Source organism: Lichenostomus cassidix, chromosome 3 (assembly GCF_008360975.1).
Source record: "Lichenostomus cassidix isolate B80296 chromosome 3, HeHo_3.0, whole genome shotgun sequence".
NCBI lineage: Eukaryota > Metazoa > Chordata > Aves > Passeriformes > Meliphagidae > Lichenostomus > Lichenostomus cassidix.
The window spans coordinates 66,439,994-66,465,706 of NC_139483.1; the positions used below are offsets into that span (position 1 = coordinate 66,439,994).

General features: G+C 41.9%; 1 protein-coding gene across 4 annotated transcripts in view; it reads left to right on the forward strand.

The window, feature by feature from the left end:
- The window catches only part of FYN (FYN proto-oncogene, Src family tyrosine kinase), a 139,833-nt gene that overhangs the window by 41,592 nt on the left and 72,528 nt on the right, over positions 1-25,713 (forward strand). For all 4 annotated transcript variants that reach the window (XM_085056152.1, XM_085056149.1, XM_085056151.1 and 1 more), the window contains exon 2: positions 19,110-19,180. The gene's annotated coding sequence lies outside the window, so the exon portion shown is untranslated. The remainder of the gene's footprint in view (positions 1-19,109; positions 19,181-25,713) is intronic.

Below are 25,713 nucleotides of genomic sequence, written 5' to 3' on the forward strand. Positions count from 1 at the left end.
ACCTACTCCTGACCTTCTTTGCTGTCCTGAAAATTTCCTCCAGTAACTGTGCAGCATCGCCAGGCACTGAGGTTCACTGAAATTACATTTCTTTCACCTTCTGTAAAGGATTTCCTTCTGCCACTCCTAGGCAGAAGGAAGCAGGTTTTCACCCCATACCTCTTTCTCCACAGTTTAAGATTTCTTCTGAAGTTCCTACACAGAGATGAATGTTTGATCTGCTGTCAATCTGCTTCCCACAGTTTGGGTTTTTGTAACTAGACAAAGATGATGCTTCACATGCTTTTTCTAAGCACCCTCCAGCAAAATTAGTTTCTCCCCTCTGAAGGGAGCTGTCAGGTGAGCAGAAGAGGCTCAGGCTGAGCTACCTGTCTGCAGTCCCTGCTGGAAGCCTTGGGACCTGCCCTGGGTTTACTTTTCCAATATATTCAGGGGCTTGCTTTTGTTCAGGGTTTTGGGCTCTTTTTCTTTCTCTTTCAGGTGTTTGCTTTGCCTTGGGATTGAGGCCACTGGTAGTGTAAAGTTTAAATGAAAGGTTTCCGTTCCTATCTGAGGTTTATCAAACAAAAAGATTAAATGGTTTATTTGTCACTTTTGTCTTTCCAAAGGCCTGTACTATGTTTTCATTAAGGTGTCATACCTTATGTTAGGAGAGAATACCTGTGATTTTCTGAATGCACTGTTTGTGGTGGATTCTGCTGCTTCCTGAAAAGGAAATTCCATATTACAGATGGTAGGAAGCAGTTCTACACACTTTTTGGTTTTTTTCTGTCTGAAGGAGCCTGCTCCTATAGAATTGAGTGAGAATTTTCCCATTGAAAATTGGAAGGATGAGCAGAACAATGCAAAGCTTCCACTCTAGGAGTCCTTAGTGGTGTTGTTCCTTTTGATGCAAAGCATCTTGTTTTGTCCTTGTGCAGGTCCTACTCCATAAAATCCTTGTCAGTGAGAACGGTGAGTTCAGAATGATGATAAAAAAGCACATTTCTTCTCTGTGGCTAAGCCTTTGAAATTGCTGGCCCAGAGAAATTATCATTAGAAATTCTACAGGACAGAGGGTGTAAAAACCTGCAAGAGGGGAAAACCACACATAGCTGATGACTGTTTTCATCATGTAGACACTTAATGGCATGAAGTGGACTTAGCACAAGCAAAAAACATCAGGAGCACTGAAGGTTTGGTTGAAAGTGGGCATGGCACTCTGACATTCCAGAGATTTAGTACCTGTGATATAACTTCCTCAACTCACCCATGTCTAAAGTATAGAGTTACAGCTTTTTAATGCAACATGGAAGATCAGTTTTCCAGTTTTAAAAAAAAAAAAGTATAAAAGCTATCTTTATATTTCTTGCTAGTATTCTGGTAATGTTTAATAAAACTTTTGCATCTACTAGAGGAAAAAATAGAACTTGTCAAAGTTCATTTGTGAAGTCACTTCACTGGCAAAGAGCTAATAGATGAATTCACAAGGAGTCTGAAGAGGCTAATACTTGACTTTGCCCTGAAATCTTGGTCTTTTAAATCCAAGACTTCAAGCAAGGTTTTGTTGTGTGTTGTATATACAGATAAGTACAGTAGACCTGATAGGACTGTGTGTGCAAGATGTGTCAGCTGGAGCCTTGCTGTATTCATCTTCAGTGCCAAGCAACTGCAATTACTCTTTGGTCAAACAAACTTTTTATTCATCGAGGTGCAGTTGTTTGCCAGAGCTATTCACAGTCATGTGTCAGAGGGGGTACAATTAATACATTGTAAAAATTACGGGTTTTTTTAATGGTGTATGCTGTGGAGATTTAATAGAGCCCTGTTGGCAGTGCTCTGAGGAGCGGTGCAGGGCCAGGGTAAGGATATGCCAGATCATAGCTGAGCACTTGAAATTCTTCAACCAGCAGGAAGGAAAAAGTGCGCGAGAGAGCCCGTGGGAGCTGTATTTTGGTTCAGCAGCGTCCGCTAACATTGTCAAACTGCCTGTCTCAAACTGTTAAGGCTGATAAACTGCCAGTAATTATCATTTAGAAAATTAGCGGCTGCCAAAACCATCACACACATCACATGTGTTGGTTGGACTAGTTTGAAATTACTGTGCTTAAAAAAAAAAACAGAAGAAAAATTCCCAAGCCTGCATCTGCTCCAAGAATAGCGTGGAGTTTTGACATATGACAGTTGGTGCTGGCAGAAGTTATTTTTGTTGTTCAGAGTAGGCTTGGGGGATACTTTCTTGGAGTGCGTCACTACTGCTATTTACCGTCCGGGTAACGGGGCAGTTGAGATCTCTGGATATTTGCAGCAAATCTAAATAAATAACTGAAGTATGTGGGATCTCCCTTCCCTTCCCTTTCCTTCCTCGCCTATGACACTGGACAGAGAGAATTAAAAATACCAATTGACAGAAGGAAAACTTTCTTATTTTGCTGTTGATTTTCAGCCACTACAAAGAAACTGAGTCATTATGGAAGGGTTGAGCAGGGCAGAGCAAAAGCTTAAAAGCAGATTTGGCTGCACACCACCATCACTTCATCTCCTCACAATCCTCCCAAACAGCTCATACGTAGAAACCAGGGCATGAGGCAGAGCAAATGTCATTCATTTCCTCCCAAAGGAAGCTGAGTGCCACCAGGACCAAGAGCTAGGGATGATATGAACACAGCCATATCACAGAGACATTGCTGTGAAGGAAGATGAGGGTGGTGAAAAGACCATGTAGAAGCTTGCGTGATGTTTTTCACACAGAGGTTTGTGATTTGGTCAGCCATCAGTGAATAAGTGGGTGCAAGTCTTGGAGTCAGTGATCTGTAAGTCTGAAGGACTCCCAAGTGGTCAGCACAAGAAAATATCACACTTTAGCTTACATTTTAGTGTGTAGCTCTCTACTTCTGTTGAGTGCAAGGGTATAAAAATGTCATGTGCTCTCTGCTTTTCCTTCTGAGCTGTGCTTCAAGACAGGTCTTCTGGGGTGACACAACCAACCTCTGGAGTTCCTGCTCACACACACTCTCCTGTGTGGCTCACCCACCACTGTTTCGTAATTTAAACCAAAACATTTTGGAGTGATTGATATTAAAACCCCATGTCTCAACGACTCAGTGGTCAGTGCAATGTAACCAACAGGAAAATCAGTTGAACTGAGGTAAATGGAGAATTGCAGCTGAACAGCCTCTGCATCTAAGGGATAGGGACAGCTCAGGGTTTATCTTCATCAGCATGTCCAGTTTCTTTTGGAAGTACACCTTTAGCATTACTGATGTCATGCATCAGCTTAATTGAACTCTTTGAAATACAGAAGGAGAATTTTTTCCTTTCAAACAATATTTCTAGTACTGTGAAGCAAGTACTCAGAGAGTACCAAATACTATGGCATGGAAATTAAAGGAAGTGTATTGCATTTCATTATTTCTTCTATGTGAACACTTTACTGTGCCTAATTCTGCTAATCTAAAATTATAAACAAACTTACCCTGATATAATCTAATTTTCATTATAGACACCAAGTGCTATTATGTTGGGCAACAAATTGGTTTAAGATAATTCTGTCTTTACAAAATAAGATTGTAATCAACAGATTTATAGTTTAATAAAGTCTCATGATATATGTATACCCTATAGCTTTTGGAGCTTTATTTTCAGTTTGGAGTTCCCATTAGTCTAATTTAGGATTATTGGTACAATCATTAGATTTAAGATATGCCTTTTTATAAACCCACAAAGAGTGTCAGCGTGAGATACTGAAAGGAAGCAGTGTGAGGGAGCCATCTATGAGATGTTTTATTGCAGAGCTGTTGATGGATGAGATTTAGCGACAAAAGCATGCAGTGAGAGCCTGTGTTCTGGCTAAAGTTTGCAGGGGCAGGGGACAGTGAGGATATGTAGAGTGCCAGCTGGGAAGAGTAAGGTTATTTTAGTCTGAAATAGTGCTTTTGCCAAAACATAAAAACTTTTTGTAGGTCAAAAATACTTTTTTCCTTTCTAACTCAGTCTAAACTGTAATCTCTGAACACCATGGTACAGTTTATTGGCCAGATAACACTGATCCTGAGATATAAAAGCCCAACAACAGAACTCCTACTGATATGGATGTAGAAATCAATTGCATCTTATTTATGGAAGTACTTAAAAAATTGAGGGTTTGTCTGCATGTGCATGTCTTAGTTTCTGATTTATTCATCTACTGTTTTTGTACTTTGAAACAGCAAGTCTGATTCATTTTGCTTTTTGTTTTTCCAAAATAGGTTTTTGTTTTTATAGAATCATAGAATGGTTTGGGTTGGAAGGGACCTTAAAGATCATTTAGTTTCAACCCTCCTATCAAGGCCAGGGACACCTTCCACTAGACCAAGTCACCCAGAGCCACATCCAGCCTGATCTTCAACACAACTTCTCTGGGCAACCTGTTCCAGTGCCTCACCACCTCTGAGTAAAGAATTTCTTCCTAATACCTGATTTAAACCTACTCTCAGTTTAAAGCCATTCTCCCTTGTCCTATCACTATGTGCCTTTGTAGAAAGTCCCTCTCCAGCTCTCCTGTAAGCTCCCTTTAGGTACTGGAAGGCTGCTCTAAGGTCTTCCTGGAGCCTTCTCCAGGCTGAACGACCCCAACTCTCCAGCCTGTCATCATAGGAGAGGTGCTCTGATCCTGTGATCATCCTTGTGTCCCTCCCCTGGACTCACTCCAGAAGGTACACATCCCTCTCATGCTGGGCTCCCCAGAGCTGGACACAGCACTCCCGGTGGGGTCTCAGGTGAGCAGAGCAGAGGGGCAAAATCAGCTCCCTCGACCTGCTGGTCATGCTGCTTTGGATGAGCCCAGGACAGAGCTGGCTTTCTGGGCTGTGAGTGCACATTGCCAGGTCATGCTGAGCTTCTCCTCAACCAACCAGGTTCTTCTCTTCGGGGCTGCTCTCAATCCATTTTCCATCCAGCCTGTACTTGTGCTTGGGATTGCCCCAGCCCAGGTGCAGGACCTTGCACTTGGCCTTGTTGAACCTCATGAGATTCATACAGTCCCACCTCTCAAACCTGCCAGGGTCCCTCTGGATGACATCCCTTCCCTCCAGCGTGTCGACTGCACCACAAAGCTTGGTGCCAACAAACTTGCTGAGGGTGCAGTCATGTGCCGGCAGTTTGCTCAGCTTCTTGTCTGAGCAAACTGGCAGAAAAAATTAATCAAGCTTGCATAATAAGCAGACTGTGGATCTGGGTCATTTGTAACAAATAGGTGAGACTTTGTGTAATGATTTTGCAAACGTGATGAGGTGTGTATACACGAATGTCAGTTTCTAGCTGGCTGGCTGTGTGTGATCAGAATTAAAGTACGTATACGTTTATTTCAGAAAGCGTATGAAATGTGAGTTCTCTCCATCCTGGTTTGTCCCTGTGCTCTTTCAAGGAACTTCCTTAGGTATACTTGGATGAATGTTGCCTAAGAGCCTGTAATTGAAGCAGGGCTTGAGGAGCCTGGAAAAGAGCAGACCTCCATGATCCTGTGTGTCCATCAGCAAGGACAGGCACAGCTCGGAACGGTGAGCAATAGGCCACGGCACAGGCAGCTCTCTCACCACCACTGTCTGGCTGAGGGCGCTGGGGAAGGCTGCTGTGACTGCACTGGGCTCAGACCATGAGTCTTCTTTTGTGCCACAGCACAGGAAGACCTTATCTTCAGTATAACTGGAGCCAGCAGGGTGTATGTCAGGGAGTAGCTTCCCTTTCCCCGTGCCCCCCTTCACCCATGCTTTTAGACTAAAGAGAAGGTTTCTCTTGTTAAAAAGCTGCATTTCATGAGGACAGGAACCAAGAGACAGTTCATTTCTATGGAGAGTTGCTATAAATAGCTCGCTCTGTTAACATAAATTCGTTTTGTGGATCCTACAAACAGGGTTTTATTCCAAGCCTACAAAATGCTTTCTATACCCTTGTTCCTTTGTACGTGCTGATGCTGGCACTTCCCCCACAAAATGAGAGGTAAGCCTGACACTTGTAGGGCAATGCTGTTCTGCTGATGGAGTAAAGGAGTCAGCCTTCATAAACAGGCCTGTTACACTGTTAATTTTTTACATCATTGATATCAAAAGGACCACTGGACATTTTTAAGGCAAGTAGGGCAGGTGAAGTCCGTGCACATTGGCGTTTAAACCTTCAACTAGGCTCCAATGTTTTCTACTGCTCTGCTCTCTACTAATGCTTGCAGGGAGTCTGGGTCAGAAGGTGTAGCTACTGCAAGCCTTGAAAGCTTTGCAGGGCTTTTAGGAAGCTTGTAATTGCTCCACTGTGAATCCTAGAGGGAGGGAGAACTTGCCTAGGAGAAAAATGTCTTCTCTTACTGCTCATGCAGTGGAAACTCTATGGACATAAATGGTCCCAACTGTATGATATGCATCTGTCACTCTGCAGCTTTTTATTTTCTTCCTTTTATATAGTCCTGGTACTGGAAGCCCTCTCTTTGGGAGAACGTTTTCAGTTTCCATTTAAATCCGTTTCTGCATTTGACTGTCTGATGCTCAGTCCATGTCCCTTCCCCCTCTTCACATGAAATGGAAGCCAGTGAGCTGTTGAAATTTTAACAGAGCTGAAAGATGTGACCCAGAGGTGTCTGTCCGGAAAAGGGAAGTGCTTTGGTGTTCAGGCAGTTGATAAAACACACGTGTTTATGAGGAACCATGCTCTCTCTTACTTTTTGTCCTATTTTTAAATGCGTCCATTTGCTTGTGGAGGCTGCTGTTTTCACTCCCCAGATATGTGTATGACAAGGTCGAATACAGATCCCTTTCTTGATAACCTTCCATGCATGAGGTGTTTCAAAGTGCTTGTTGTAGCTGTGTCTGCATGGGTAGGTTAGAAGTGGAGTAAGCAGTGGATGGGCATGTGTCTAACATGGGGAGAGGAAGCAGAACAAATATACTGGCTGTTAACCAAAGTAAAAACTGCAGTGCGTGGTGAGCAGGGCATCTTCACGTGCCAGGTAGCATTTCTCTATTGACTGTCCAGCTGCAGTGCCACTGGCTTTGTGGGACTGTTGTGGTCCCAAATTCTATTGACAATTTGCCATTAGATGTAAAAGTATATGCGAGAGAAATTAACTTGATGTTTTTGTCACGTACAGTTTGGGTTTAAAGTATGACTACGGATTAGCTGCTGCTGATGGTGTTTCCTGTTAAAATCTTCACAACTAGCCCTTGCAGCAGCTCCCAGATTGTGCGAATGGTTTTTGGAGGGGAAATTAGTTAGCTGGCTGACATATTCAAGAGAAAGAGAAAAAAAGGTCTTGTCTCTTTGTGGCTCTCAGGCATGCATCCCTCTTTTTTCCATAGGATTGTTATGGATATGTACTTCCAGGGATTGTACCATCAGCCTGTACCATTCATGTATTTTGTAGAGTTCATAATCAAATGTGTTCACGGCTGAAAGTGGCACACGTGCTGCTCTGAATGCTCCTTCTCAGATGTCTCCTGCTTCTGGTAACCCACATTCTGCAGCTGGAGGCTGCGCTCCAGGCACTGCATGAATGGTGTGTCTTGTGTTTCAGCGAGGCGGAGTGAACTTGATTCTAGGTCAAAATCAAATGTGACATTTCCTAAATGCACAAGTCCAAACTAGTTACAGCACTAAAAAGCGGAGCCTGTGAGTACTTTCTGTGTGTTGGTTTTCAGTAGCTTATGGTCTGTTTTACTCGAGGTGGGAGGGATGTTGAATGTGGGTTTATTATTCTGGTTACACCTGCAAAACTGAGAGTAGGGAGAAAATAAACCAGTGTCCCTGCATCATAGAGGGGTGCAAAAGATTTACCATTATAGTACCAAAAATCCACTTTTGTTGTTCCAGGGTGCAGGTATCCTGTTTACAAACCGTGGCCTAGATAATACCTGCCAGCACAGCTCCTCAAGTCTTCAACCTGCTTCTCCCTGCTCCACTGTTCTTCCCCTCAGTCCTCACAGGCACAGCGAGAGCAGGCAGTGACCCAGATGCGCTGCTCTGAAAGTGCCATTTGTTTCCAGCACTCAGCATGCTGGCAGATTTGACACATGGCTACACACACATCCATCACTCGACCAAAACACGCATCTCCCGTGCTGTAAGGGGTGCTGTATCAGATAAGCCACTGCTGACAGGGCCAGGAGCTGTTCACACATCCTATGAGGTGTGTGGCAGTGTGGGTACATGGGACACCTGCCCTCCAAATGTGGAAGGATTTGTTGAGCTGCATTATGCAGTGCTGGTGCTAATTTTTTTTTTTGATTGCTTAAACTTTCCAGAGGGTTAGCAGGCAAAAATTTTGCTACTACATGCTTTGTTACCAGTTATGCTACAAAAAATAAAGGAGGAGAAAGGCCTTTTTCCACTTCTGTTTTTTGTCAGGGAGTGCAGGGTTGTGTTCATTCTCTTCTGCTATTCTGACTACAACTTTATCTCTGATTCCTTTACATACAGACAGAGCTGTTACATTTATATATGCAAATATGTGTTTATACAAATATATATTTACAGAAGTATATATCTATAATCATCAGAGCTGTAGATATGTAGATATATAAGGTTGTTAAGACTGAAACATAAAACTAGTCCTCCCTCCCCTTGTCCGAGCTATAATCTCAATTAGTCTTTCTTCATTTCTTTGTGGATACCAAGCCATCAAGTCTCATTCAGCAGGACTGAACAGATATCCATTGATACCTCCCTTCCTCCCTCCCTCCACCTGCAGCTTTCCCCATTATCTCTCACTGCTGTTGCCATGGACAACATCAGTGTCTTGGGGTGATTAGACAATCAGTGTGCCTCAGCCAGGCCAAAATCTGTCCATCTCTCAGTTCCCTCTGTCTTTACTCTGAGATCAGCAGATTCTTCTTGCATACAGTCTCTTAATAAATGCTCTGTGCTATCCAGACCACACAGTTGAAATTGACATCTAAACACTCATTTTTTGTCTTGAATTACTGCAACATCCTTTTCTCTGGCATCTTCAAATTATAATTCCATCTGTCCAGAATGTCTTTGCAAAAAGAATTTGTCCCGTTTCCTCATTTTTTAACAGTGTCACCTTCCCTACGCACTCCTCTCCTGATTTCATCATTCAGCACAAGGTGCCTATCTTTATCCCCAAAGATCCTCCCTTCCTCTCTACTTCCCATCTGTCAGCCAGTTCCAAGAGGGCATCTTTCTTTCTCCGCCAGCCTCCAGTGATGCCTGTCTTTTCTAGTGCACGTGAGTTGCTTTGTGCCGTGTCGTTACAGATTTTCTGCTGACCTAACCCACCTCGTTAATATTGGCAGGACTACTTTCTTCTTGTCCTTTAGGTCTGTCCTGTAAATTGTTCCCTTTTTGTCTGGTATGCAGGCAGTGCAGAGCAGCTCACCACCCATGTTTCGCTTTCAGAGTGCAGCACTTGTACAAGTAGTAAGCACTTGTAATTTTAGACCTTATTTGAGATTAAGGCCTTAACCAGCATCTCCTGTCATCTCAGGCTTTTAAAAATAGGCTCAACATGCACGGTAATAGCAGTGTTGTAACCATGGTAATGCAAGGAAGGCAGGGTTTGCAGGCAGGGATCTTAGCAGACCAACTGGCGTGTCTGAGGGCTGGACCGGCTGACACAGGGGAGAGGTTTCAGGCTCAGGAAGGGACTGTGAGCCCCAAAGCACATCTGCTTTTCCCCAGCTGGGTCAGGTGGCTTAATAAAAAGAATCACATAAGTATAGTTGATCCTGCCTTGAGCAGGGAAGCCACCTGGATGGTCATTCGAGGTTCCTTTTAATCCTGTAGCTCTGTTTTAATAGGGAGAGCTGACTTTTCCTTTTCTGTGTGCTGTGTGTTCGAGCATATGCTGATCTTCTGCTGATACCAACAGAAGGTCTCTGAATATCAAAAAAACAGAATATCCTCATTAAGGATCTTCTTGGAGGATAGGAGAGTAATATATCGCTCTTTGAGCAGAGACTGGCTTTGTGCAGCAATAAAAAATGAATATTAAACAGGAAATCAATGACACTTCTGAAACATGTCTGAGACAGAAATCCAGATGCTGTATGGGGATATAGGCCTTTAAACCTTATGTCTATGCTACTTTTATTTTTTTTTAAAGCTGTATCTGCATAGTTGGCAGTGTAAGAGGGGGGCATAGCAAGAGAAAAACCAGATTTTTTAGCCTAGTTTCCTGAGGAAGTAGGGGTTAGGCTGTTAACTCAGTATGTTTGTACACCAGTCCTCTTTATAACTCTGCAGGCTGTCTCCAGCCAGGGAGGGGCCTTCAGGGGCAGTATTTGACTTCCCAGTTCTTTCTCTGATGCATTAGTGGCTTCAAGGAGATGGGCTGGATGTGGTGGCAGCAGGAGCTGGGTGCTGCCAGCACCCCTGGAGCAGCTGGACAGTAAATGTGGCTGGGTACCAGGCATCTGGGGCTATGGGAGAGCCAAGAGAGATGGGGTGCAGACTGGGCAGGACTCTCATTGTAAAGTCAGCATCACGAGTCCAGATGAGCTGGAAATCCAGTTTCATTAGTTCCACTGATCAGGCATTGCTTAATCTTGAAAAACAAAAGACAAAAAAAAAAAGTAGGGAGGTTATACCAAATAGTAATGACATTTTAAATCCTTAGAATATTTCAGGAAAATAAATGCTTTTGTGTGGTTTCTGCATTGCAAAGAGGTTTATATTAATGTAGCACAATCCTGGAATTACACGAACCTTGTGTTTGTTCTGGTTCACACTGGGACACTTGCTTTTGAAGGGAAAACCTGATGTCTTTAAGGACAGTATGAAAGAATAAACACTTGATCTAGAGCTTGAGGCTGAAGCATTATGTCAGTGCAAAATCTTTTCATTCGTACTTCTAGTGTGTTGTCCTGAGAATTTAATTTCCTGTTTGTGCTATGACAGAGTCGTTTTCGGAAGCCAGTAGAGAACAGGGTTGGTTGTTTAGGGTGTTTTTTGAAAATAAATTGTCAAAATACAGTAATTTTTGGTGGTTGTTTCTTTTATTTATTTATTTATTGAATATAGAACCCAGCAACATGAAGTCTCATCATTAAAGTAAGTAAATAAATAATCAGTGAAGTAGAAGGAGGAACAGCCCTCTATTTTTTTTTCACTTTTCCCCATCATCAGCCCATTAGTGATTTTTCCTAGGTTTTGCAAAGATGCTTCTTAGATTTAAAGCTTATATTCCCTTCCATTTTGTCTTCTGTGACAATGAAGGACCTTATTTATTCACTTTACTTTACTTGTCTCACTATTGAAAAAAATAAACCAGAAAGTCAAGTTTTTTGTTCTTCTATTTCCAGTACTCTTGTTTATTTTGAAACTTCCAGAAAGAGATAAGAGCAGCTTAAGAAAAATGCTCTCCAGAGTAATCCTTTAACAAGCAGCAAACAAACACTGCAGATTGGTCCTAAAGGCTGTGCTTCCTTTCTGGGGAGTGAGGGAGGGAGGGAGGTGGGGAGAGAGGATGTTTTCTTTTTAGTTGTGCTCTAATCTTCCGATCTGGGATTTGATAAGCTCCACCACTCTGAAACTGCTGCCTCCTCCTGTCTTCCCCCTTCCTGCCTCTCAGAAGATTAAAGTGAACATGGCAAAAAGGAAACAGTTTATTTTTGGCTTGTTGTAGTTAATAATTAGTTTACAGTGCAGTATTCTCATTGTTTGTATTCTAATCGTGTTGTTGTATTCTTTTCTTACACTGTTTACTTTTCACATCACGGGCTTTCTTTGATACAGAAATAGGTTTACAAATAGCCCATTCTTGCAAAATTTCAGCCTCTTTTCATCATTTTTATATTTCACATCAGGAAGTGTGACCACATGTAGGTGGAGTAGCTTCTGTGAAGACTTGCCTGCCCCCCCACCTTTTGTGGTGCAATTGCAGACTGGGCCACACTTTCTTTTCACTCTCTGATAATTTGGAATTGCAGTAGTTAGGAAAACCACAATAGGAAGCAATCACGCCATTAAAGTATTACATACACAAGATATAAGCATTATTTGACACACTCAAAATTAGCTAAATCCATGTATTGACTGAACTACAAGAAGTCCTTAGTAAACACCCCCAATTTGTCCTAAGAGACATTTGTGCTGAATTCTTTTAACCTTTAAATCCTCAAAGTAAATTTGCCAGTACTTTGAGGCCATTTCATCCCATGCTTGTATTTTTTATGATTTCTTGCACAATGGGAATGACTGACATTATGGATACTATAATATTGCAACAGTAGCAAATATATTTTATATATACTCCCCATGTAAGTGTTCATTGTATGTCATGGAAATAATGTCTTTAATTAAAACCTTGCACACTGAACGAAGCACACGAATATTTATTGTATAAGTAAGAGTCTCTCTTAAGGGGAAGAGAAAATTTGTTTATAATAACAATTGCTTATAAAAGCAAATTTTTATATACAAAAAACCCTACATTTGCATTGCAATGTAATTGAACTTCTAAATGGCTTTTACTGCTTCTCCAGAAGGTTTGTAAATACGCTGTTTATCTGCTTTCTGCTAAAGGTCCTTCCGGGTCAATCCTGTATCTTCAGAAGGAAAGCTTTTTCTGCTTTGAGATAAACTGGAAAATCAATTACTAAAACAGAAGCTTTTGAAACCTTGCATTGTACATGGATTTTTTTTCATTTGCTGTCTTTTTTAACTTCCATGATGATGTGAGTGCTTATTTCTGGCCATAGAAGTGTTTCACTGATGCCACTGGGATACTGGGCAGGTAAAGATGAGGGTGTGGGAGAGAGATGCAGCACTGGCTGTAGCCACCATGTCCCTGTGTCACTGGCTGCCTGTGTCCTCCCTCGTCTCCAGAGATGCCCAGCAGCATTTCTAGGAGCCAGCTCCAGGGGATTGGATACTTCAGTCTATTTTTAGGACTGTGGTTTCCATTCTTTTTTTTTTTTTTTAATTGTTTGGGGCATAGTACTTCTCATTTTTCTGCAAAGAGAAATGCAAGTACTCTTCCCATAATTAATGAAGTAATTTTTCCACTGTTTCAAGAACAAAAGCGTGCTGCTACTGTCACGTGCTCCTCATATGTAACCCTTTCAGTCTAAGTGCCTGTTCATATTGAGCTTGCTAATAGCTTCCCCTATGGATTGCTCAGCCCCTGTGGCTGCCCATGGCCTCCTGACCCAGGGACAGGCAGTTCCAGCAGGGAGACTGAGACAGGCACAGCACATGCTGGCTTTCAGCTTACACAAAGCCACACACTGCCTTCTCTCCCCAGCACTGTGGATGACCAGGGGTGCCACAGGTTTTGGGTTCTTCTCAGAACAGTTTCAAAAGGCAGGATTTAGGAATGGGCCACAAGTGCTGTCGCGATTGCCTTTCTGTTGTCAGTGCCTTCACTGTGTCGTTCTCCACTTGCTCACCATAACCACCAGCTGTCCCACTGAGGGTTTCTTAATGCTGTTGGCATCTTTTGATTCTTTGCAACTGCCTCTGCTGGGTCTCTGTACACATCCACACTCTCTGCCTGTACTGGTGCTTTCCATGCAGGAGTTCCTGCTTCAGTGGTGCCACGTTTCCAGATCCCAGCTTTATGCTTTCAGCTCTGCTGTGTTACAAAGCAAGTTGATGCCTGGAAAAGGAGTTGTAAATGAAGATTTTGTTTAGTTTATCCAGCTTGAAAGTTGAGAAAGGGAAAAGGTACTAATATCACTGATTCTGAGCTGGCAATATCGAGGGGCTTGAACTGCCTGTGTGAGGGGCACAGCCCAGGGTGGAGGAGAGCAAGCAGCCTGCTTTGGCAGGGCTGGGAGCCACAGGGCATGGGGACCAGCTGACAGCAGCGTGTCTGCTAAAGATAAGTCAATATAGCCAATGTGGGAGGAGATTGAAGTGTCACAGAAAAGAGGCAGTTCAGCTTTTGATCTTTAACACAGTTTGTGGGTTTCTTTCTCTTCATAGCTCCATTTTATAAAAGCAGAAAAAGTTCAGGCAAAGCCTCTGTATTTTCCCGGTGTTTTCCTCCCACGTTTCCTGTTTCTTAAGACTTGTTGCCACTGCAACGGTGACTTTGCATCTGAGTTCCTTCTGCTCCAAATGGAAAGGGCAGACGTGTTTTTAAACAGCAACAAGTTTGATGGTGCAGGCAAACATTCTTGTTTTGAAACTGCTAAACTACTTTTGGACTCCTTCAATAGAGGGACCTAGTTATCCTTATTTACATCATGCATGTGCAGGAGCTTTCCAGTAACTATTTTAGAAATCCAGTGACTTTCACATGAAAAAATGCATGATGCCTGTCCCACAGGTGCTGTCCCCTTTCCAAGTTTTAGCACTGTTGCATGGGAGGACAAACCATCAGAATACTAGTGTCTTAGTATAAGTCTTCTAATGGTGTTGCTGGTTGGTTGGGTTTTTTTTTTCCTTTGCTGTTATCCAGGGTTGTGTCTGGACTCGTTGCAAGAGCAGATTTTGGTGGGAGCTCCCTCTTTCTGCCCTCTGCTCCACCCCAGCCTGCTGATGACCAGGCTTTTTCATATCACGTGCCAGCTATCTGGGACCTCACTTAGAAAAGGGGTAGTTTGAAGCTAACAGGGAGGCTTTTGTCTCTGTGTAAGAGCAAGCCTATAGGCTTCCCTTAAACTTTAAATGTTTTATTGTTGGAAGGCTTTCAGATGTTCCCAGGATAAGGGCTCTTTATGTGTAATCTGGCATTGCGCAGTAAAGGATCACTTTATGTAAGTTAAGATGTGCAGTTCTTTTATAAACTGGCTGTGTAAATTCGTATGTAGGAGATTGGTTTTGTCCTTCTGTTCAATGTTGCTATTAGAAAGGGGTTTTTTTTGTTTTGATCAGTTGGAGGATTTTTTGGTTGGTTGGTTTTTGTTTTTAGTAGGGTTACAAATCCTAGGTGCTGGGAATAGGTGGAAGGTGCTGCATGCACCCTGTTAAAAACTGAACATGTATACTTCAATACTTTTGTTCATGCAGCAGTGTCCTGGGTGAAGGAATCCTCAACCAATGTGAAAAGGGTAACCTGAGATGGTTAAAGTAGGGCCCTAGTAACCTACTACTGAAGAGTATTTTCTGGACCAATTCATGGCCCAAAATGTCTGTGGTATGATGTATTGTAACATAAGCATGACTGATAGTAGAACAGATGAAAAAGGCAGGCTGTTACTCTGAAGACTAACCAACACTTTCTTTACAAAGTGGATCCAGCTCACTTACTGGTTACACATCCTGATCCAGACATGTTCCTTCGTAAACTGTTCAACATGAAAAACCATCTTCCCAGTTTTTGCCAAGTAAAACAGCAGCCCAAACACCAGGAATGCCTGCTTCTACTTGAGGTTTGAAAAAACAGCAGCAGAAGCATGTTGCTAATAGAAAACTAGCAGATGTTTATAATTATGTAGATTTTCTTCTGTGTTTGAGTACCATAAACTCAATTGCATCTACTAGCATTTGAAAAGTATGTAAGACCACTTATGACTTCAACTGACTACTTCCTCCAGCTGGGTGTAACTCATATGAACTGCAACATGTACCAGACCAGCACCCTCTGTGTGACTGCTTTTATGCTTTCAGTCAAGTTATTATCTGTTTTCAATGGTGGGTGAATTGTCACTGAACAGTTTTTGATCCAATAAAAAATTAGGAGTTTTGTGGGTTCACATCTAGGATTATTCACAATGCGCTTGATCCAATGATCCTTGAAGTTTGTGAGTGATGATGGATTTGGGAGTGCAGGCTTGAGAAAAAAGTACTTACCACATCTGTTGTCGGTGATTTCTCTTTTGCTAGTAGTAATAAACTTAATTCTGATCCCAGTTTGAACTGACAAAAACACCTCTGAAAGCTGTCAAGGAAAAATTGAGGCTGTCTCATGAAGCAGACAATGTCATGAAACTGAACATGCAAATGATGTGTAGTTATGCTACTTGCCACGTTCTGTTTCACAAAATACTTATTTCTGTACAAAAAGAAAGTAATTTTTACACAGGGCTACATAAATTGACTGCTGATATATATGTAACATTGGGACAGGGATATGAGTTTTTGGTAAAATGTGGCAGTTTGTTGAAGCTCATGCTGCCTACAGGAAAAGGCTGTTCCTGGCACATAGTACCTCTGATTATCCCCTAAAAGTGTTTTGTTTTTCTTTAACATTTCAAATCCTGTTTGAGATTCAGCGCAACTTCTCATGTCCATTGGTGTGCTCAGGATTTTCTGTATCTTTCCATTAAGGAGGAGATGCTTGGACAGCTTCATTTGGACACTGGTTGGACAAACCTTCGTTATCTCTTCTATTTGCTATCCTAATTGTAAAAGAAGCATATATTTGTGTGCCTTGAAGCCTATATTAGTTTATTTTGCATCTCCTATACTGTACTCTCCAAAGTCAGCAGAGCTTTTCTGAAAAGTGCTCATCAAAATTTGGAGATACGTAACATGATCCAAAGCCTTCAGGAAAATGGAATATTTCCACTACATTCTTGGGTAGAATGAAAATCACTAAGACTAAAACTGAGTTCTGTACAGGCCCCCATACTGAATACAGAGAAAGAGTGAGTAATCTTTGGTTTACTCTGCAAGCTGTGTCCAGCCCTCGCCCTCAATTATGCAGCAAAATACTTCTCTTCCCTTCTCCCTCCCTGTTCCACCTCCAAGCCTCTCTTCTCCTTCGTAGTCGAAGGGATAGAGCACGTTTTTCACCATCTTCTAAAATCAAGTAAAAGGCACACCCAAGCTTCTACCTGCCATCCCTACAGTTCCGAATATCTTGCAAGGCTAGAGATGTGGGAAATTGTGTGTTTGCCTCAGATTTAACAAGACCCCCCTTTCCCTAGCCCTCTTGCTAGTTTTGGTCATAGATGGTCTCATCTCTCTGGAGGGCTTGGACTAGACTGCCTTGGCGTGAATTAAAGCAGCTGCCTGCAATCGTGTACTGTAGTAGTGGAGCTGTACTGTTGGTCCCTCTTTTCTTCCCTTTTACCCTAGAGTCAGCACAGGGTACACTCCTTTTTCTTTTTTATTTCTTCTCTCTGTTAATTTCTTTTTTATTTTATTTTATTTTATTTTATTTTATTTTATTTTATTTTATTTTATTTTATTTTATTTTATTTTATTTTATGTTCATCACTTTGCAAACTCAGGTGAAGAGTTTCCCCAGTTCGTTTTAATCCTGGTTTCTGCACAGGCATTTGTGCTGGGATGAGAGAGGGAGAGAGGAAGGGAGCACTGCCAGGACTGCATCCAGAAGCTCCACACCAGTGCTGGGGGGAGTTCAGCCCCTTTTGGCAGTGGTGCCAGCCCCTGTTTTCAAGTATTCGTGGGACCAGCAGCATGGAGTACAGAGCTGCCTTATTTGTCACTCCTCTGAGGAAATTATTAAATCAGTCTCATGGTGTAGAAGAAAATAATGAGCTAATCCAGAGTCGAGGTGTTGTTGGATTGTTTTGGACCTGGCTCATTTCTTAAGCCTCTAACTTTTCTGCATGCAGATTTTATCCAATTAGTTCAGAGGCAGAAGTAGAGTTTCTTGACTTGATTTTTTCTTTCCAGGCCAAATGCCTGGAAGCTAGGGAGGGAAATGGATGGCACTGGAATAATAACCACCTTCCCTAAGTTTGAGCAAAGCAGTTAAAGACCCATTTTTTTTTCAGTGTTTTCATAAACTCTGCCAAGCTGTACAAAAGGTGATGGGAGAGGAGGGGGTGTTCATTTTTTTCTTTATTCCTTGATATACCCACTTTTTTCTCAACTGCTAAACAAAGGAAGCAAGCAGAGAAGAAGATGCTTACGTTTGTGCTTTTCTGTAAAAAAAGTCTGTTCCTAAAATCTCTCACAACAGCCTGCTCTGATTCGTAATGATGCTTATTTTTTCTTTTCTCCCCACCCTGAACCCTCCACCCAAATGAAGTCTGAGCTTTATGATATCAGATGTCTGCTTGCTAATTGGGACTTAGGGCAATGTGATCCAGTTTCCGTGTTTTAGAGGAATATTTATTTGGTTATTGCTTAATAGAAATTTTAATTTAATAACTGCTTTTCATGTAATGATGACCAGTAAAAATAATTTGATTTAAGAAGCCATTCCCGTTTTGTTTCCTGTTTATGCCTACAGCATCCTTCAGGAGAGGTGCTGGCACAAGACTTGCTGTTTCTGCAGCTGAGGCAGGTTTTCATGATAAATAGTGCAGGGCTCCAAGTCATCTGTGTATAGCTGTAGAGTTACTCATCCAGCAGTAATTTCACAGATACCTCTCTGGTGGAAAGTTCAGCCATGTACTTGGGGGAGAATGGGACTTAAAAGCAGTTCAAATTCAGTCTGGCTTCACTGGTGTGGACATTTGGGCACTAAAAACTGTGTCCTTCTCCATTTGCTGCACAGTTACCACTCCCAGCGCTGAGCACCAGCAGAATCCTTGCTCCTCCATCTTCTAGGAGTTTACAAACTAAACGTTTTAACATCATTGTTAGTCTGTGCTTTACGAGTTATTCTTTCAAAGACTTCGCCTCAAGGAAAAATAAGGCTTAGCTGTCATTTGAAATTTACTCAAGATTGGCAAAATGATGGCATTTGTCACTTTTGCTCTCCATCTTCTTCAAACGGGCCCTAGTATGTGTCAAGCTGGATATTATGTTGGCTTCCTTCTTCTCCCTCTTTGTTCTCCTAGAGAATGCCGAGTAATTAATACAGTCTAATAATGTAGTGTGGCTCAACCCCTTTTTTCCCTTTGTGTAGTTTTCAAACAAGGAGGCTGTCATGAACCTACGTGCATCAAATTCCAAAAGCAGTTTGTTAAAACAAAATTGCTAAGAGATACTTGGTTGACCAATTTTTTTAGGGTGGGATCTAAACTAATGGGCACACTTGCTGTGCGCTGCTGCGCGTTTCATGTTGTTGACCTTGTAGTCTGAATAGCCATCATGTCGGTGACAGTGATGTGTCTGAGCAGTCTGAGGGAGTCCTGCAATTATTTTAATATTTTGCATAATACCAGTGGAATTCAATAATTAGTTGTGAAGGTTCAAGTCCAATTACCTCCTTCCCTAAACCAGGCAAAATGTTGGTAGTTGGTGATAAATGTTAGCAGAGAGAGGAAAGGAAAAAAAAACCCACATAATTTGTGGTGTTCCAGTCACTAATTTTTTCTTCCTCTTTTATTTTACAGGGCATGTTTTCGAACCATTTGTGAGGAAATGTGGTGAATGTAAACTTGCTCTGTTCGGGGGGAAAATTGTGGTAAGTTGTGCTGTCTTGATCAATTTTGGTTTTCAATGAGAATTTCATAAAGATCGCTTTAGCTTTGTTCAGTTTTATATATTTTTTAGCTCTGGAAAATACAGAGATATAGTTGATTATGTGTGTTTTTCTTCCTCTGGTGTGGAGACTCACAGTATGAAAAGCATTGACAGAGAACAGCATTGCTGGGCCTCAGGGCGAGGAATGTGTTTTCATTTGCTCCAGTGGCATCTGCTTATTGTGTTTGTAGCTGTTCCATTCTGCTGAAGAGTGGTTGAGCTAATACGTGGAGTAGGAGTAATAAAAAGGCCTAATTTAAAAACTAGGGGTACAAAAAATCATGCTAGTTGTATAAAAGAGCAGGAGCAGAAGTAATGCAGAGGGAGCACATACTTCCCAAAGTGGTGGAGGTATCCAGTCACTCCACAGTCTTTCCATCCCTTCCCAGAATGTCTGACTGGCACCCTTGCTGTGTGGAACTAAGATGGTTTGCCTATGCCTCCTTTCCATAGCACATGACAAGCTTTGCTGATTGTCCAGCTGTACTGTATGCAGCACTTCAGAGGCATCAGCTTCTGACAGACTTGTGGTCCTCAGTGCTATGGGAATATGGCACATCATGTGTCTGTGCTGCTGGGCTGCACCACTCTGAAGTGGAAAGAGACAGAGAAGAGCGGGAGGTAATTAGTGACATGTCCCAACTAGAGGGAAGTAATTCAGAGAAAGCTCTTCCAGCCTGCAAAAAATAAAGGCAGCAGATCTGGAGCAGTATGTAGACTCATCTTGCTTTTCCCTCTAGAAGACCATCAATATACACAATTCTGGCTAGTACAAATCAATCACCCTTGGGAAAAAATATATCAGCAGAAGACTCTGTCACTGCTTTCCCTTGGATAAGCAGGGTATGGGACTGGTGCTTTTTCTTCAGGCACAATGTACAGATAGCAGATGAAAACTGGCTTATTCTCCACTGGCAGAAGACTTCACAGTCAGATAGCCTGCGGGGTAGAAAACTGAAAAATCAAAGACTGGCTCTGTGAGAACACTTGTTCTTTTCTACCATTTAAAACCCCCCACATGTTGTTACATCATATAAAAAGATCTGGATTGGCTGGCAGATGTTTAAATGTAGATCACTTAGCCTTCTGTAGAACATATACTCTTAAAGATAAAAAAGATAGGATAGTCAAGACTAGAATTTTACAAAGAAGTTGGCCAAACACATGAAAAGTCCTGCACAACTCTACCTGGGTAAACCCTACTGCAGCTCATTCTTTTACATTATTTTCTCACTTTAGATCAGCTTTTCTGACAATTGTGCATTTCACAAGTTTGCACCTATATTCATAGGAGAAATACAATTATTTAACTGGAATTTAGTTGTAGGGCCAAAGATGATCCACAGACCAGAGCATGAGTTCATTAGTCCATAAGATTTTGTGGTGACTTCTACAAAACTTCATGACTTTACTACAGAAGACCATATATCTAGTTTTCTTTTTGGTGGTAGTACTGATACTTTGATCCTAAAAATTGTCCAGTGTCCTTACAGACTGGCTGATCTTTGTGTGGGGTGTGACAAAGTTCACAAGTGAAAGAGGAGAATTATTTGGAAATAATGATGCTAGGTAACACGAAGGAAAAAGTTTATCAGCAGGCCTGGTAGTCAGATGGTTGTATTCTAATTTCCCTTCAAAGATGCTTCAGCTGAGACCAGCCTCGTCTCCATGGCTGACGTTAATAAGAGAGCACAGTTTAAGAGCGGCAAGAAGAAAGAGACAGAAGCAGTGTGCTTCTTAGAATCATGGAATAATCCTGGTTGGATAAAACTGCCAAGAAACTTGAACAAGCTGTTGTCTTGTCCAAACCCCCACTTGAAACAGGTCCTATTAGGTCAGGTTGCTCAGGGCCTTGATTTTCAAAATTCAGCTGGCTGGAAACTCTACAACCCTTCTGGGCATCTGTTATGTCTGACCATCCTTAGAGTGAAAAAAAGAGCTTTTTTGTTGCTTCTTGCTGTTGTTTGCTGTCGGTCATGCAAACTCTGCATCTTCTCTGCCTGTCAGAGGAAAGTCTTGAAGAAGACCACAAAATCAGGAAGGTTGCTTCTTGTGGCTCAAGGAAATGTGGTGTCATACAGATGCAGTAAACTTGCTATTGGGGCGGGGAAAAGCCCACAATCTGGTTCACAGAGGTTCCACTTGGGCAGAGTTTCTCAACCTATAGTTGATGTTCAGACTCAAAGAGCATGGCTGCTTGACTTCATTGAATTTTGAAACATGGAAGAAGATTAGCTGTCAGACTGATGCACCTGAAAACTGGCAGATTTCTGACTTGCTTAGTGATGTAAGTCAATGAAAAGAGGCAGTTCTGACTGCTGGGTTATAAACATCGTGGAATTTCTTCAAGTCAGTCTGGAGCTGGGTTTATGCGCCAACATTTTGCCTTAAAATTTGTTTTCCTGCAGCCATTAAAATTCATAAACAAGGTGCAAATTTTGTTTGTTTTCACAGCTGTTCTTTTCACTCTTCCCACTTCAAACTGTTTGCAACATCTTACTTTGAGGTAGAATAATCAGAGACCTTGAGTTTCTCATATGTAAGGATCTCTGAAATACCTCTGACCCCACTGTATGTTTGCCTATGGCATTACAAATTCCCATAGAGTTTAAAAATAATGGCAAAAAATATAAGAAAAAATACAAGGAAACAGTTTTGCCCAGCCTCTGTCCCTAACCTACTGAATCCAAGAAGTACTGGGCATCAAGAGGACGTTTTGAATTTATCTTGACATAGCTCAGAGGCTCAGCAGTTATTTATTCAACTTGTATCAAAGTCCTAGAAAAGGTCATGCAGCCTCTAGATCAAAAATTCATAATGGATTTAAAAGCTGATTAGAGAAATATACATGACTGCTGGGAGGGGACTCTTGGCTGAATTTAAAACTCCCTCAGCTAAGCTGATGACAGTGTGAGAAGACCCTTCATTTGATAAGATTTCTGTAAAGCAGCCTTGTGGATGTCAGAGCAGGTATTCGTGTGGCACTGTGGGTTTGCATTGACCATGGCGTGTGGAAGGCAGTCATGGAACGGCCACCCTTCCACATCCAATACTTACAAACTGCAAGGAGTCACAAGAAGCCTGACTGATGTAGGACAGAAAACCTTGGGGTGATCTGTGTTGTATTTTTTCCCGTAGTAACACTGCTCTTTGCCAGTCCCCCTTGAAACTCTTGCCTTTTGTAACAGTTTTTGTGTTTCTTAGCATGGCTTACACTGTACGGTTTGGAGTTCTGTCCCTGTCCATCCACACCCTGCAGATGATTACAACCATCAAGATCAGGGTAGGAAAATGCTGTGAAGTGAATTGAGGGACTGCTGTACCATAAACCTGACCTTCGTCTTTCTGTGCTAGGTGTGCTACTGTGCATTCATCCATTTCCTATGGATTTCCTCTTCCCAGAAAAGCTGTGAATGCTTCAAACACAGGCCTTTATGCTGAATATGTATCTCAGGGCCTGCGAGTCCATGGCTGTTTTCCCTCCAAATTTAGGCAGGGATACCTTCCCAAGTTCAGGGATTTTTGATGTTTCAGCTGAAGTCTTAAATGTTGTGCTTCTATTTGCACACTTCTCTGTAGACTAGAAGCAACTGCACATCTTACACAATGGCTTCAGTTATTTCTAGTAGCTCAGATATATTGTGGAAAATCTGGATTTCAGCTGCTAAGACACTCATCTGCTATTTTGGGGTTTTTTCCCTGTTAGAACAGTCAGGTTTTTCTTCTCTCTTTAAAAAAATGAGCAGGTAATGGCTGCTTTGATTTTAAGAAATTATATAAAAACAAATTTTCAGTGTCTTTACACATAGAAAATTTGTTTGTCTTTAGAAAGTCTGTGATGCCCTGTGCATTCCTGGGTGTCCGATTTGTATGGTACAGTTATTTATATCCCTGATGTCTACCAAAAATGCTATTGCATTTTTCTTGGTAATTCTTCACACCTGTCAGGTTTCTGACAGAAAGTGTTACAGAGCAACTATGTATTATCTGTGCTCTCCCTACAAAAATAACCTGCTGTGACTTTTGCTTTATTACCTGTATTCTGCCATACCCACAAGAGGCCTTGCCAGAATCATTAGCTGTTCTCTGTAATTAGGCCTGACCCAGTGCATTTTGATCCTATTTCTAGCAGATTTTCGTTTTCTGGAGTCATTAATTTCGGCACTGATGTGCCTCATAGTGTCCTTCTGTTGCATATCTTCATTATCTCTTCCTATGGGCTGAAGATTAGCTTTCTCCTTAGGAGGGAAAATGTGGGAAAACACTTGAACATTTTGATATATTTGGGGCTTACCAAGATTTGCTATGCTATGCTTGTAATTCCTTCAGTTTTAGTCTGTTTCTTTTCTTCCAGTCTAATCCATTCAGAAGATGTGCATGTTGATGCTGCTGGGTGTAGTAAATGTTAAATCTGGTCCATAGGATTTCTAAGGAATGTGGTTTGTCCCCTGCCCAGAACTGCATGTGTCCAGGTCCCAACTAGATTGCATTTAGTCTGGTCTCTGTGAAGCATTGTTATACTTGTGTTCAGTTTATTAGCTCAGATAACCTCCAGTCTCCTGCAGAAGACATCTTTGTGTCTCAGTCTCTGTAATTGTCCTACATTTCACTGGGAATTCATTTAATGTAGCTTTTTTCCCCTCCCTTTTCCCCCCGCCAAGTTTGAGGTGATTTAATTGTTGGTATTACTCAGCAAAAGAGAGTTGATCTGTGGGCCATCTCTGTGGATGTCTCTCCTGCTGTAGCCACCAGAGAAGAAATAAGAAAGGACAGTTAAAACAGCAAATGGAACAGAGCATTTCACACAGCTGTATTTCACAGTTCTCTTAACTGGCTCAACGGCAAAGATGTCTGCAGTGGATCATGATGTTACAGCAGTTTGAATACCCATGATAGGATTTAGCAAGTCATAAATTGGTTGTGGGTTTGTTTTTGTTTAAAATCTAGATAATAAGCCTTGCTCTGTTGAAAGAAAATTATTACATTTTGAAGATTCAGATGTGGCTTTAGGGAGTGTTACATCAGTGTTGCTCTTTTCTGTATGCACCTTGGTGCAATTGATAAAAAAGCTCTTGTTCCATCACACGGCCATGTTTCACACCTTTTGTTCCCCTTCCTCCCCTGCAGAGTACTGGGCATAAACATGTACCTGATCCAGGGCCATCCAACCCTTTAGGAGCTCAGGATTAGATATGGAACAGCCTTGCAGCTGGTTTCATGTCCAGCTCTGATAATTTAAAGTGTAACTGCAGCTTCGAGCAGGCAGGTGCCACCCAACTGGTCATGGGATCCTGGAGCACTGTAGGTGGGATCTCCAGGGAATTTAGTTGCTAGGAAGCATCACTTCCTTAGTGAGCTCATGCAAATTAAGGTTTCTTTTTTCAGAGGTTAGTAATTTAGTCATGTTTGGGAGTTTTCTGCGGAGATCAAAACACAAAGATTTTGCCTTGACACCTTGCAAGTTTATGGTCCAAATCACAAAACCTCTTGAGCTGTTCAAGGAGCGACCAGACGCTTTTCACATGAATAAATCACTCCAGTTTCCCATGCCTTGCTTCAGAATTAGCTTGGAAAATTTTGGCTGACGTCATGCCAAAAATCCAAAACAGCAACAAAGCAAGGGGCAAAAAAACGCCTCCCAGCAGACACCCAGCATGGAGAATATTGCCAAACTTGGGTCTGTTTGTGCCAAGTTTATAATCAGGCAGCAACAGGGTCTTAGTAGGTAATGCTCTCAACCCACAGCTAATGAGCCCCGCAGCGCAGGGAATGAGGAGCACTGCAGAGGGAGCCTGCTAATGCTGTGTGCAAGACACAGATCATATCTGGGAATAAAAAGAAAGGGGAGCATGATTTCTGGGCATCAGATAAGGCCATTTCTGTGGATATTACTCTTACCAAAGGAACAAGTGTTGTAATGGCACAGAGATCTATAGGCATGCAGACAGATGTAGATTTTCCCGATCTAAGTGTGCTGCATTTTGCAGTACAGCCACAGCGCTGCTTTTCTTCTATAGTTTCTATTATGAAATACAGGAGGAGGGAGATAGTTAAAGTAATTTTCTCAACATTAATTCTGTCTCATCAATACTTCATGGATTTAATAGATTTTAGAGTTACAGTCATTTGGGAGATTATTTTATCAGCCAGGTTCAGTGGAGGTTGCCAAAACTAAGTGGAGGACAGAATGCATGTGCGTGTGATAGGGGATGCTGTGGAATCAGGATTTAATTATTATGGAATTTGTTTAGGAGATTTCTCTGTGCTGTTTGTGAAGCTTTATGTTGTGCACTAAGTACAATGCATATAGGCAAGTGATCTCTTCAATAAGAGTTTGGTATGGATCTCTAGGCACAAGTGTCTGTTTCCACCTCATAGCATAGGCACACTGCTCTAGTTCTTCATCTCATTACGTCTCCCTCTCATTTAAATGTTCATCTGGCACAAACCTAATGAAACTGCATATAAAGGATC